The sequence below is a fragment of the Macrotis lagotis genome, chromosome X (assembly GCF_037893015.1).
Source record: "Macrotis lagotis isolate mMagLag1 chromosome X, bilby.v1.9.chrom.fasta, whole genome shotgun sequence".
Classification (NCBI taxonomy): Eukaryota; Metazoa; Chordata; class Mammalia; order Peramelemorphia; family Peramelidae; genus Macrotis; species Macrotis lagotis.
This window is the reverse complement of record NC_133666.1, coordinates 579,088,666-579,103,341: the sequence shown is the minus strand read 5'-3', so window position 1 is coordinate 579,103,341 and position 14,676 is coordinate 579,088,666.

The following is a 14,676-nucleotide window of genomic DNA, read 5'->3' as shown; positions in this document are numbered from 1 at the left end:
CTTTATCCAGAGAAATAATTGATAAATAGAAAGACGTATAGAACAATTTAATATATATATTTGTTTTGTGTCTCTATTTGTGTCTCATAGTAGTTATCCCTAGAATAGAAGTAGGTAGAAGGGAAAAGGTGGGGGGATTTAAATGCTAATTTTGCTCTATATTTGAAATAAACAGCAAGCTGTATACAGTAGAGTTTAAGGAAATTTAATATCATGAGTCATTTAGACTTATGAGAGAGTAGTCAAGGTGTATGGTGGTGTATGAAGAAACTAACTTTAGTTAGGTAGTGAGAGAATCTAGTGGTAGGCAAAGCATGTGGTCAGTCAGAGGATGGCACTCATTTGGGGCTCTTTTCTTCTTGCCTCATGGAGGTGTCTGGGTCAGTTCTGTGTAACTATTTAGTTTGTTCTACCACCCATGTCTAGTCTGTTCTAAAACTAAGAAAAAAAACGAACCTGACAGTTGTGACCAGAACCAGGCCAGCACTGCTAATTCAAGCTTTTTTATGACAGTCACTATCTGTGTTTACCAGATTCATCCAATTATACCTCATTCTTTCAAGTCTTATTAAAAATCACACTTCTATATTGTTCTTTTTTTTTTGTCTTCCGTTCTACTGACTCATTTCTTAACATTGTTATTGAGCTAAGCCTTAAAAGACATTATGAAAGGAGAAACCAATGGCCAATTAAGTTTCCCTGCTGAACAGATTCACCTTGAGAGTTTTCATTGGCATGGATTAGTCAGTCCAGTAAGATGATAAACTCATTGGGTTAGAAGTAGTCCTTCAGGGCTACTCACACAGTAGGAACAGAGTAAATGATTTGGTTTATAATATTCCATACACATATTTCAAGAAGGTGCTCTGATTAGACTACCTTAATCATCAGCAAAGTCCCATTCAGCCTATGGGAGTCATTTTCTCAATTTCTGCAGTGATAAATAAGTAACTTCTATTTTTATGTCTTAAAAATAAAACCAGTGAAAGGAACCATGTAGAAAATATAGTTAGAAAATTATTTTTGCCTCACAAATATATAGAAACCACTGGTTGCTTGACATAGCTTGCATTAGCAATTAACTAATTAGCATTAGCAACATGTATTTATTAATTAAATGTCTTTTATGGCTTGAAACTGTGCTAGGCTCTGGGAACACAAAACTAAAATAAACAATCTTTGTTAAGGAGGAGGTTATATTCTATGAGGCTTGGCAGGAGACAAAGCACATATATGTAAGTTAAAAAGATACAAAATCAGGGGTGACTAGGTGGCACAGTGGATAGAGCACTGGCCTTGGAGTCAGGAGCACCTGAGTTCAAATCCGGCCTCAGACACTTCATAATTACCTAGCCATGTGGCCTTGTACAAGCCACTTAACCCCATTCATTGCCTTGCAAAAACTGAAAAAAAAAAAAGATACAAAATCTAGACAAAAGTAGTACAGTTTAAGTGTGGAAAAAAACCTCAGAGCTAGGGAGAGAAAGAGAGAAATTGGCAAAAGCCTCCTATAAAAGGTGATACTGATAAGAGGAGTTGAGCAAGGAGTACATACAAGAAATGAGAGGGGCAGCTAGTGGGTGCAGTGGATAGAGCACTTGCCCTGGAATCAGGAGGATCTGAGTTCAATTCCGGCCTTGACACATAATAAGTGTCTAGTTGTGTAACCTTGGGCAAGTCACTTAACCCCACTGCCTTAAATAAATAAAAATTTTAAAAAAAGAAAGAAATGAGGGCCAGGCTGTTCAAAGAGAGGAAAGAGGAGAAGAGGAGAGGAGGAAGAAAAGATAAAAGATGAAAGAATAGGAGACTGGAAGAGGAAAGGAGTGGAGGGGAGGGGAGGGGAAATGAGAGAAAGGCTATTTCAAAGGTATATACTGTGATGAGGGAAGTTTTGTATAACAGCAAAAAGGCTAGTTTGCTTGAGTTTTAAAGTGAGTTTAGAAAAAAGTATATTTTAAGTCAGATTTTGAAGGTCTTTAAATGCTAAGGAGATAAGTTTGATGAGAAAACCACTAGAGTGTAATGAACAGTGGAATGGCATGGTCAGAAATAATACTTTAGGAACAGCACTTTGGCAGCTTTGGGGAGGATGGATTGTAAAGGTGTTGATGTCAGCTGTAATACCAGTGGTTTCTTAGTTCAGGTTTGATGTTGGCACAAAATGAGACATTTTTATGGAGTACTATTGTTCTATAAGAAACCATGAATGTTCAGACTCTGGGGAAGCATGTGATGAATTACAGAAACTGATACTGAGTGAAGGGAGCAGAACCAAGAGAACATTGTTCAAATGAACAACAACATTGTTAGCTGATCAATCTTTATGGATGCAGCTCTTCTTAGCAGTTCAGAGAGCTAGGACAAACTTAGGAGACTGCTCTGGACAATGCCATCCATACCCAGAGGAAAATATAAAACAAAACAAAATAAAAACCTACAGAATCTTTCCTCTTAATACTAATTTCTAAAACAGTAAATGACAATCTGTAAATATGTTAAACATAAATGTGTATGCATAATATTTACCAGACTGTTCACCACTGAGGGGAGTGGGATGGGAAGGGAGGGTGGAAGGAAATTATGTAATTTAAAAATATGCATACGTATGTGGATGAATGTTGAAAAAACTTTCATCACATGTAAGTGGAAAATTAAATAAAATATCAGATGAAAAAAATGAAACATTTGCAAGTAATTGAATAGTTAACAAAATGAGGTTTACCTTACCCTAACAGTAAGAATAATGCAGTAAACTATGGCATTTAAGTATCTTTGGATTCAGTCTCTCTTATCTTCAAAATGAAGTATGTCTGGTTCTCAAACCAGGATGTGATGAAGGACATAAGGATTCACAGTCTTCAGAAATTCACAAATTGGAGGAGCCCTGACTCCACAAGAAATGTGGATCTTTTTATGCATTTTGGTGATCAGGAAGCTGCTGTCAGAGAAGCTGAGGTTAATCAGATCTTGGAGACACCTTTATCTCCTTTCAGTGAAAGGTACTCTATGACTGAATTTTTTGTATATAGAAACTTGCATAGACAGTCTGATCACACAAGGGAAATACTTTTGGTCAGGGAGTCCAATTAGAAGAATTCTGTAATAGTCCAAGTGAAAGTTGATGAACATCCAAACTAAGAGGGTGGTTATAAAAATGGAGAGTAGAGGATGAAGAGAAGAAATTTTGTGGAAGCTGGAGAGCACATCAATAGGATTTGGCAACTGATTGGAGTGTAGGGGAATGAAGAGTCAAGAAGTCATAAATTTGGTGCTTAGAAGAATGATGTTACCTTCAAAAGAAAAGGAGAAAGTAGAAAGAAGTGTGGGTTTTGAGTAGAAAAATAGTGAGTTCTCTTTTAGATAGTGATGTATGATGCAGTAAAGAGACTTGAGCTAGTAATATGGCCTGAGAATCATTGGCTTAGTGATGATAATGGAATCCATTGGAGATGATGAATTCACTGAAGAATGTGGAATAAGAAGAGAAGAGGAGAGGAGTGCAGAAGGCAATGGAAGAGAAGGACAGTTAAGTGGCAAAATGTATGGAGCACTGATTCTGGAGTAAAAAAAAACCAGTTAAATCTGTTCTCAGACGCTAGACCCTGGACAAGTCACTAAACTCTAATTGCCTTGCCAAAAATAATTAAAATTTTAATAAAGGGGAAAGGAGGAGGAAAAGTAGGAAAAAGAAGGGAAGACAGAAAAGAAAAGTAAAGAGAAGAGAGGAGGGCAGATAAAGATACAATACAGAGGAAAGGTAAAAGGTATTCAAGAGGAAAGAAAAGAGGTATCTCAAGGCTTGGAGACAAAATATTGAAAGCAACTTATTTCCTTGTCCATTTGTCCATGGATGAGGGACAGCAGCATAAAGTTTAAAACCTGGACTCTTCTGCCCAGACTTTGACCTAAATTAAGGCAACCCAAGATCACAATTATTTTTAAGACAGTCAGGTTGTTTTATTGATTCATGCTATACTCATAGTAATTTTAGATCCTTTTCATTTCCTCTTTTTTCAGTTAATAGTAATTTTCCTAATTACATATAAAAATAGTTTTCAGCTTCATTTTTGTAAGATGTTGAGTTCCAAATTTTTCTTCCTCTTTCCCCTTTGTCCCCCTCCCCAAGATAGTTACCTGAAATAGATTAACCATGTACAATCATATTAAACATATTTCCTTTTGTTGTGAAAGAATAATCATAGCAAAAGTGGGGAAAATATGAGAGAGAAAACAAAAAAAATTTAAAGTGAAAATAGTATGATTTGGTCTGCATTTAGCTTCCATAGTTCTTTCCCTGGGTGTGGATGACATTTTCCATCACAAGTCTTTTGGAATTGATTTTGATCACTATACTGCAGAGAAGAGTTAAGTTCAACTTAGCTGTTCATCATACAACATTGCTGTTAATGTGCACAATGTTCTCTTGGTCCTATTAGTTTTATTCACCACGAGATCATAGAAGTCTTTCCAGAGTTTTCTGAAATCCACCTGCTCATGATTTCTTATAGAACAATATTATTCCATCACATTTTTAAACTGCAACTTGTTCAGTTATTCCCCACTTGATAGATATCCCCTCAATTTCCAATTCTTTGCTGCTAGAAATATTTTTGTAATGTGGGGTTTTTTCCTCCTTTTTTATGATCTCTTTGGAATTCAGACTTAGGAGCTGTATTACTGGATCAAAGGGTATATACTATTTATGCCCTTTGGGCATAATTCCATATTACTCTCCAGAGAGATTATTCATTGCGTCCTTATATGAATAGCTGCTAACTTAAATCTTTTCTAACCTGAATTTATACATTTAAGGTTTTGATCCTAAATTTAACATTTTACTTTTATCCCTTCTAAATTTTCTTTATGGTTTTGGCTCAATATTCTACTAAGCTGATTTTGAATCTTAATTATGTCATCTATCAGATTAGCATTCCATTTTGATTCTATAATATTTATAAATTCAATTAGTTTAACTTCTATAGACTCACTCATTCAACAAGCATTTAGTGAGCCTATTATGTAGAAGAGATGTTAGACTCTGGGGACACAAAATCAAAAACTAAATGGTCCCTGACCTCAAGGGGGGTTTACATTTTCGGGGGGGGGGATCCCTTTAAATAAATATAAAATATACTCAAATGCATCTGTGATTTCATCAGTTTGAAAGCTCTCTCTCTGATGAAAACTAAAACCCTTCCATGACTTCCCATTCTGTGCAACTCATTTCTGAGTGTTCCCATAAGTTCATTATAGAAGGTTTACCCAATGTGTTGCAGGCCTTCCTCCCTTTCTCTCTCCTCTCTTCATATCATAAGGTTATTGTTACTTGACTTCCATTCTCAAAGAAAACCATGGTATTAGTGATGTGATGCCACGATATGCATGGATTTAAGTTAGGGGGACTTTCTCAACCTTACTTTCTCCTCTGGAACCATTTGAGTTCAATGGCCTGATATGTATCAGGACAACTGAAAAAGAACAGTAAAGTACTTTGACATTTCTTGACATATTTGATGACATCTTTTACTCCAGTCTTTCAAAATTCCTGTTTGTTTTATATAACACAGCCTGTAATCCCACCTAGAGGGTACTTCTTTATCACTGTCTGCTATTTGCTTTGAAATTTTAATTCAACACAAAGAAAATGCAAAGTAATTTTAGGTTGAGGTGGAAGTCATTAACAACTGGGAGCATTAGGATAGTCTGTGGGTAGGATAACATTGAAAAAAATTGATCAAGTGAAGGCCAAATATAGTAGCTTATGGTACTACATTAAAAAACTTCCCTCCAGGGTGACAGAGAACCATTAATACATTCATTGGTACCAGTTGAAAAACTTGAATCTCTTGTTTGGTAATAATCTCCTGGTTCCAATAAGAATGATAATAATGATTAGCATTTATGTAGCATCTCCTATATGAAAGGCACCTTACTAAGTGCTTTACAAAAATTATTTTTCATTTGATAGTCACCACAACCTTGTGAGGGGATATTATTATAATATTCATTTGACAGTTGATGATTGCAAAACAGATAGAAGATACTTGACTTGCACAGAGTAGCACAGTGTCTGATTTGGATTGGAACATAGGTCTTCCTGACATCAAATGTAACATTCTATCCACTGCACCACCTGGCTTGGACTCAAGAAGGTCTGAGTTTACCCACTTCATGCACTTAATAGATGAGTAATTCTAGACTGTTCACTTAATACTTCTTAGGTTTAATCTCCTTCCTAAAGAAGAAATAATATAATTTATTAAATCATGTATAATATATAATTTAATAGTAATTTAGTACAATGCAATAAACTTTTGCAAAACTTAAAGCATTATATCAATGTTAGTTATTATTATTATTATTATACTACTTAATAAATATGATTTGATCATAGGTAATTTAATTAGTTATTTGTTTATCACTTAGAAATTGGGCCAGGGAAACTGGAACTCAATTCCATTTGGCCTCAAATGAAGGTAATAATCCTTAAATAAGAAAAGGCCCTGATCTGTTTGCTTTATTGAGAAGAATGGGGGAAAAAGTCACATTTTGTGAGACTCTAGGGCTCCACATAAGATATTTCTCAAAAATCAGGTCAAGCTGTACTTTTGAAACTGTGAAATGACCTTTTTGGCCTGTCAAAATTAGTGAAAAAAATTGAAAATGACTTTCACAGTTATTGACATTTTATGTAGTGAACTTTCCTGGAGAAATCAGAGAAATTATAAATGTACCATTAGAAAGTGAAAGTTCTACTTCTTTTTCCTCCTGTCTCATTACAACTCTTGGTGTGACACTTTTCTTTCTACCTTTTTCTTGGGAAAGAGAAAATGTTTTCAAAAATAGAGTCTCCAAGGTCTCTGATAGATGTTTTCTGTTCTTGTCATGTTTGGTTAGTCATCAGAAAACTGGCATTTCTGCCAGTATATGGCAGGGATAGAGTACAACTCTCCCCTGTGGGACAACAGTGAGTATTCACATTGACATGTGTTGATCTTTATTGCACTTGCTGTTCCAAGAGAAAGATTTTCACTTTTGTTTTTTTATTTGTTACTTTGAGACTTGTGAATGACCTTTGACATCCTCAGGAGAAAGAAACCAGAAATGACTTTGATTTGTGCTAGTTTGGGTAATCATAGGAAGATACTTTTAGCTATAAGCACATATCTGGGGATAGTTTGACAGTGTTGGTATATTCATTACACTGGGCTTTGCAGTGTGGCAACACTGAGGTGTAATTTGATAATATATTCTTCTCTAAATTGCTGATGGTTAATTTGGTCTGAATAAGGAAAATCCTTAGAGGACTCATTATACTTCCCAGCAAAGGCAGTTTTAAACTGAAATTGACTCTCTCAAAAATGAACAGAAATGACTTTAGATCTTTGCTGCTCAGAAACCAATGACTTCAGGACAGTCAGAGGTGATCATAGGCAAAGATTGCCTTCAGAAGTTCTACCAGTCTGTAAATGTTCAGGGCCTTGTGGTTGCTACCAAGGGTACCCGAACTACAGTTACTCATCAGCCACTACAGGAATAGTTGAAGTAACACTGGCTTTGAAATCAGAAGACCAAGACCCTAGTCCCCTTACTGTCACTTATGGCCTATGTGACTGTGTAAGTTGGCTCACATCTCTGCAATTCACATCTTCATCTGGAAAATGAGGTGGTTGGACTAGATGACCTCAATGGTCACATATAGCTGTTAAATTCTCATTACCTCTTCCCCAATTAATATTTAATATCCTAAAGTTTATAACTCTAAGAACACTTTCAGAGGTAGCTAGATAGTACAGGAGATAGAGCACTGATTCTGGAGTCACTAAGACCTGAGTTCAAATCAAACTTCAGATAATTTCTGAATTGTGAAATTCAGCAACTGCTTTCAGTCCTTATCTGTGAAAGGACATAATAATGGTACCTACCCCCTAGAGTATATTTGTAGAGTGCTTAGTCTACTCCCTGGCACATAAGTAGATGCTTAATAAAGAGTTCATTCCTTCCCTTACTCCTATTTGCTACCTATATCATAGAATTTTAAAGTAGTGACCAGAGACAAATAACTTTATTTTTTATGTGCTTCTGTAAAACAAGAACAAGAAGCAGCTTGAGATGACCAGTTTGGAGACAATTCTACCTGGGTTCAAGTCTTGACTTAGACATGTTCTGCTTAAGTGACTTTGAACTAGTCACTTTTTTTTTCATTGAGTACTCTAGGAAATTCTCTAAAACTATAATTTGCAGACAGCTGCTGGGAGAGTTAGGAGAATGAAACTATCATTCTATACCCTATCCAACACTTCCCATCTCCCATAACAGGTATGATAATACTGGCATTGCTACAAGCTTAGAGTTGTTGTCAAGAAAGTAAAGTAAATTTCAAAATTCTGTGTAACTGTGTTATTCTTTTTAATATTCTACCCACTGTGACTGGTCAATTAATTGAATAATCTAATGCATATTAAAATGTTAAGGGCTGTTAATGCTATTATGTGTCACCTCTCTCAGATACCAAATTTATGTTTAACTGGAGTTTTTGGTGTCTTGAAGCAAAAAATGTGACTAAGGGTGGAAATGTTTTGCTCTGTGGTGGGGAAGGGAGAAATATTTAGGAACTGTGGTAGGGTCTCTTGGGAGCCCTTAAAATCACACCATACAGCTTGCCTCCCACCAGTTTGTTTGGTATTATTTTGACTATCTCTACCTAGCAAGTCACAGTAATAACAATTATAATCGTAATTTTCCCTTGCCGTCCCAAAGAATGTTGAGAGAGTTAACACCATTAATTAATCTTCATGACATATGAGTAGACAAAGCAGGTTTTGAAGAGGCTGGTAAAGAAGCTGAGGTAGAAAGCAAGGTTACAGAGCTATCTCAAGGTCAAAACAAGCCCATAGAGTCGATGCAGCCAAGAATAGCATTTCCACAGCAGAATCAGTCTATTGGGAAGGCACTTCTACTGCTTTCCTCTGAAGATGATTGCCGAAGCACCAGAAAAATGATTGCTGGTATTAAATCAAAGCTTTCCTCTGCCTGGTTATTGTTGCCTGTTCCTCCATTGCTGTCCCTCTTTCCAGCAGGGCTCCCATCTTTTCCAGCTGGGGTAACTCAGTTTATCCCTCATCTGGGATAAACATGCTCAGCTATCATGCAATTGGCAGCCCCATCTTACCTTGCTGTCACTGCTCTCCCAGCTAGTCCTGAGTTTGGGTTTTTCATCTTTTCTTATCCATTTATTCACTTATCCCTTTAACTTTCCTTCAAGAAGAGTTAAAATATGGATTTCTGTAATGCATTTCTCAAAAAAGAAAAATTTGAACATCTCATGTTGCTCCCTCTCTTATTTTTGCTAGCAGCAGTGGTCTGGATTGGGTGACTTCATCCCTGTAAGTTGAAAATGAATAGCTTCATTCTGAACGCCATGTTTACCCAGATTCAGTGTGGTTTACTGGTTAGTTAGGGGTTGAGGGCAATGACTTATTTGCCCATAGTTATTTCAAGGAAGGGGTTTTGTTATTCTGTGGTAAAACATCTGGTTGACTGAGGAAAGGGGGAAGGGTTACTAAAGGTCAACAGGAAGGTTGGTGTTCATCTGTGGGAAAGGGAATGGTCATATTGTACTGAGGTTGGGAAATGCCTTTGACTTTAGTCCTGAATCTGAACAAGGATTTTCTGTTATGATTTACTTTTGACACTGTATTAAAAACCTCTCACAGGAAATAAGCATCTTTTAAGGATCACTATGAAGTGATATGACTCCCTATGGTAGCAGATTCTTATAACCTCAGCAACTTTGTTCAGTAAAGATATGTTAAAGCTTAAATAAGCAAATATACCCCTAACCAAACACCAGATAACTCTGGCAAGGTTCCTTAAACATCCTTGTGATCTCAATAAGTCTGTGTTTGATTTGAAGGATCTGTGCTTTGAAGAAATCCTAAGAGAATTTTAATTCATTAATGAAAATTAATTCATTAATAATTAGTGGTTGGGGGTCATTTGGATCACAGAGGTAATGACAAAAGTCCTAAGGTTTTTGAGAATCATATAGGGAACTCGACAATGCAATTTAACAAGCATTTATTAAACACCTACTGTGTTCTAAGGACTATGCTAGGCACTGGAAATATAAAGACAGAAATAAAGGAGTTTATTCACATGTGAGCAATTTATTTGCAATTTCAGTAACCTTTTTGTGTCTAGTGGTGTGATGAAAGGTATGTACTATTTAGAATAATGTTTTTAAATACATAAGATGACCAAGAAAAAGAAATATAAAAAAATAAAATTAGTTCACTGATCCAAGGTTAAGACTATGTACACTCAGGGGTAAATACTTTTGATTCCGTGAGGGCACTCCCTTTATCAATTCAGATTGATACCTTTTCTGCAATGCAAAGTCTTACAAGGTTACCTGAAAAGTAAAAGATTTTCCCAGGGTCACACAACCAGTATGCATCTGGAACATGACTTGATCAAGGTCTTTGTGGCTAGCTCTCTAGGCACCATGCCATATACTCTTGCTGAATCCTGGATAGATGCAGAATAAATAACTTGTAATTTATGAAGGAGCACAATTAACTGAGGGAAAGGTGTCTTGAAATTGAGAAACTGAAGGAGACTTGAGTCTTCAAGAGATGGAAGGGAGAAGTAAGAGCATTCTGGGAATGGGAGTCTGTGGATGGAGACAGAAGATAGAATACCTGTGTTTAGTTGGAACTTGGAGTATACAGGGTAGGCATAGTCCAAGAATAACTGGTCCTCTGATTAGGATGATTATATATGTAGAGTGTTCATGGGTGTGTATGTGTGTGTATTTATGTATGTATGAATGTGTGTGTGTGTGTGTGTGTGTGTGTGTGTGTGTGTGTGTGTCTAGCATCTCCCTGATCTACCTTTCTCCAGGGGAGACTGATTCATTCTAGGAGGAGAATAGATTAGAGCCAAGAGCCTGGACTTTCTGTTTTCCTCAGGGAGTGAATTGGACTAGAATTACACATATCTGGGCCTCCCTCCAACAACTATTATTAGTCTTGGAAAAATAATTTTTAGGTACAAGCTGTGCTCCTGATAACTATCTCATTATGCATAAAAAGAGACCCAACATCTCTGTCTCTCTCTGTCTTTGTGTCTGTTTCTATGTCTGTCTGTGTCTGTTTCTGTCTGTCTGTCTCTCTTTCTCTAATATATGTGTATACATATATATATATGTATATACACACATGCATATATGAGTGTATATATTATATGTATGTATAAATGTATATATTTGTATGTTTATATGTATATACACACATATCCCCAAGGCTTGATTCCCTTCCCACCAAATTCTATTTATAGTGAATAGTAAATAAACCCAATTACTCATTCTGATAGCAAGAAAATCAGAGAAGTTATTTAGATGAGAATATACCAAACAATGCATAAAGAAAATGAGATCTGCCACTGAGAACAAGATAGTGTTGTTGTTCATACTTTGTTCTCAAAAAGAACCAGTGACTTCAGGAGGGTGATGTCTTGACTTGCAAGTGAATTGGATTTAAATGAAACAGAGCTGTGCAAAGTTATCAACCTTTCTCTCTCCTTCAGTCATCAGAGGCCAGCTGTAAGACATAAGTCAAGAGGACATATATGGTGATGGCCTGGGATGCAGAGGGAAACTTTGGTCTTTTTAAGCTAAGGTCTTTTCCAGGTCTCAGTTTGTCTGAGGCAACACCCATTCAGTAGTTAATGATGAGATAAGAATTGAAGCAAAAGATGATCTAGATTGTCTTCACAAAGGCATCAGTCTGAGAGGGGAAGACCCTCAGAGTTTCTGAGCAGATGAAAAACACTTACTGTTTATTCTCACTTTGAGCCATCAAAACCCAAACAAGAGCAAGTAAAGATTCGACTAAGACCTATTATAGGACAATCAGTGAAGGTAGAGTGGTTTGGGTTTAAAGGCATATTTAAGAACCTCAATTTGAAGAAAAATAAAACCTGGTTTTTCAGCACTATACTTCAAGAAATCAAAAATGAAAAACTACATGAGACTAAAAAAGTTAAGTATTCCCTTTTTCTAAAAAAAAAAATGTGTTCCCCATATGGACAGAGAGAGAGAGAAGAGAAGGAGGGGGAGGGGAGAAAGAAAAAAGGAGGAAAGGGGCTAGATATATCAGCTTAATCAGAAGAGATCTTCAATAAGTCTGTTTCTTCCTAAAGTCTTTCTCTCATATCAGGGACCTCTCTGAAGAAAATCTAGAACCACATGCCTTTTTTCCTGGAAGCTGGAAATTAGAAGGCCAAGTTCTCTCTTCTCCCAAACTCTCATCAATTCATGTAGGTGTGGAGCACTGAATAATTAGTCTGCCTTTGAAAAGAGTCTTATGCAAAATTGGCTTAAATCTTATATGGAAAACCTTAAAGGGAATCCAGTTGGTTTAGAATATTTTCCCCACTCCTTCTAATGAACCCTATGCATCAAAGTATTCAAAGGGTCTGCTCTGATTAAGGTCAGAGGTTTTTTTTGGACTATAGGTGTTAAGAATTCTTGATGAATCTATTGATAGATTTCAGAGGTTCTGTCAATTTGGATAGGAAAGAAATAGTTCTTATCTGTCTCTTTCTTTTACACAAATGTATACATATATATATATATTTCAATATAATCTGTCTTTTAAAAATCTTACATATTTTATTTTATGCATTTGAAACATTATCCTAAAAAGGGTCCATAGGTTTCACCATAGATTCACATAGATTTCAAGGGGTCACCAAAAGAAAATATAAAGAACTTCTGTGCTGGATACAGCCAAAGGTCTAGTATCTATCTGTATCTGTATCTGTATCTATATCTATCAAATGAACTATTTGGGAAGCACTGGAACATAGAGACAAAATTTGCTTCTTCAGAACAAAAACAACTGTGGGAAAACTTGTCAGGGAAATAAATACTAATGGTTCCTTCCCTCTCTATTAAGGATGAATCTCCCCTTTTCTTTTAGGGAACTTGTGATACGACTGTATTGGACTATGTCACTGTCTTCTAATGTCATACCTACAGTCAGCAGTTATACTAGGTAAGATTGTGAAGTTCGTCATTTTTGCCTTTGACTACTATTCAACTCAAAAAACATGTCTTGAAATGTAGAACTGAAGATGCACCTATCCTTTTGGGGGTTTCCATTTGACTTTGCCTAGAACCATCAAGTTTTCCCTTCATGGACCACTGCCTTTCCTAGCTATATAGGAATGAGTCTTTCATCCTCTTTTGGTCAATGCCCATATTTAAACACTTTACTTGCATACAGAGACTTGCAGGAGGTATCTGTTTAGTTGTGTTTAATAGACAGATTGTAGATATCCATAAAGTAGAAAAGTTAAAGGGGACCACCCCAGAAGGTTAAAGGTCTGCCTCAGAACAGTGGGAGGCACATCTGTGAAGCTGAGCTTTTTCCATCTCCCTCCCATGCATTTGAACCTACTTGCACTGTTTCCTACTCTCTCAGGGACTTGATTGTTGAGCCTCCAGGATCTGATAAATTAGACCCATTTAGCAGGTAATGGGTTATTAGACTTGGGGACAGAGTAGTGGTTCAATGTATATACCAGGCAAAACTTGAAAATTATGCCCCTTATGTGATGCTGAGTGTTGACTAGAACATTTGGCACGTGATGTAAGTCACTGTGGTGATCATGGGCTTACAGTACTTATTTTGTGATTATGGACATAACCTAACATCTATTGGCTTCAGTTTTCTTTTTGGTAAAGTGAGGATAAAAATGCTTATGCTCAATAGACTGGGGTAGGGGGAGGAATGTCTTGAAAGTCAATTCCCTCATTTTGTAGCTGAAGAAATTGAGGTTTAGAGGTGTTAAGTGGATGTCCATTGTCACACAGCTAGAAAGTGACCTCTCAAAATTTGAAGCTAGGATTTCTGAATCCAAATTCATTTTACTCTCTCTTAAGCTGTCAATTTTGCCTACTCTATTTTTGCAGGGTGGTGTGGTGGTAAGGAAGGTACAATAAGCCTTATAATACTGTGAAAATGTGGCTATAATTATTATTGACCTTCTCTGATGTTTCATTGTGGAGTGGATAGAGGTGGTCTGTGAATTTTCATTTCAGTAGAATAGGTACTGTGATAGGTCTTATACATTCTCTATTTCTTAAAGGATGCAGTGAGAAACTGGATTATTTACCTATTTTCTAAGAACCAGTTTAGCTAATTGCCAATTTGAGGAAAACATCAACAGACTGGTGCTGCCATAGAGGTACTGTATTTTTGGTCATCTTGCCTGAATATCATCTCTTAAACTATGATATGGTCACTTTTAAAAAATTATTTATTTAATTATTTTTTAAGCCATATGCACGTGTATATTTTTAAGTTACAAAAATTTCCTTCTTTCCTACAAAATCCTCCATTCTCATCCTTCTCCCCCCAGCATGGAACAGTCAGGTTAGTATTGTACAAACATTTTTGAAAAATGTTTACAGATTAGTATAAGGAATTAAGATTAAGGGAAAGAGGTACATAACAATTTTTATAAAGTATTCAGCAGATTCTGAAGGGTTGAGCTTTGGGGGTTTTTTTTTGTTTGTTTTTTTGTTTTTCTTCCTCTGGATGAGGAAAACATCAGTTTCCTGCTCTAATACTGTTGTTCTGTCTCTCTGAACTGCTGAAAGAA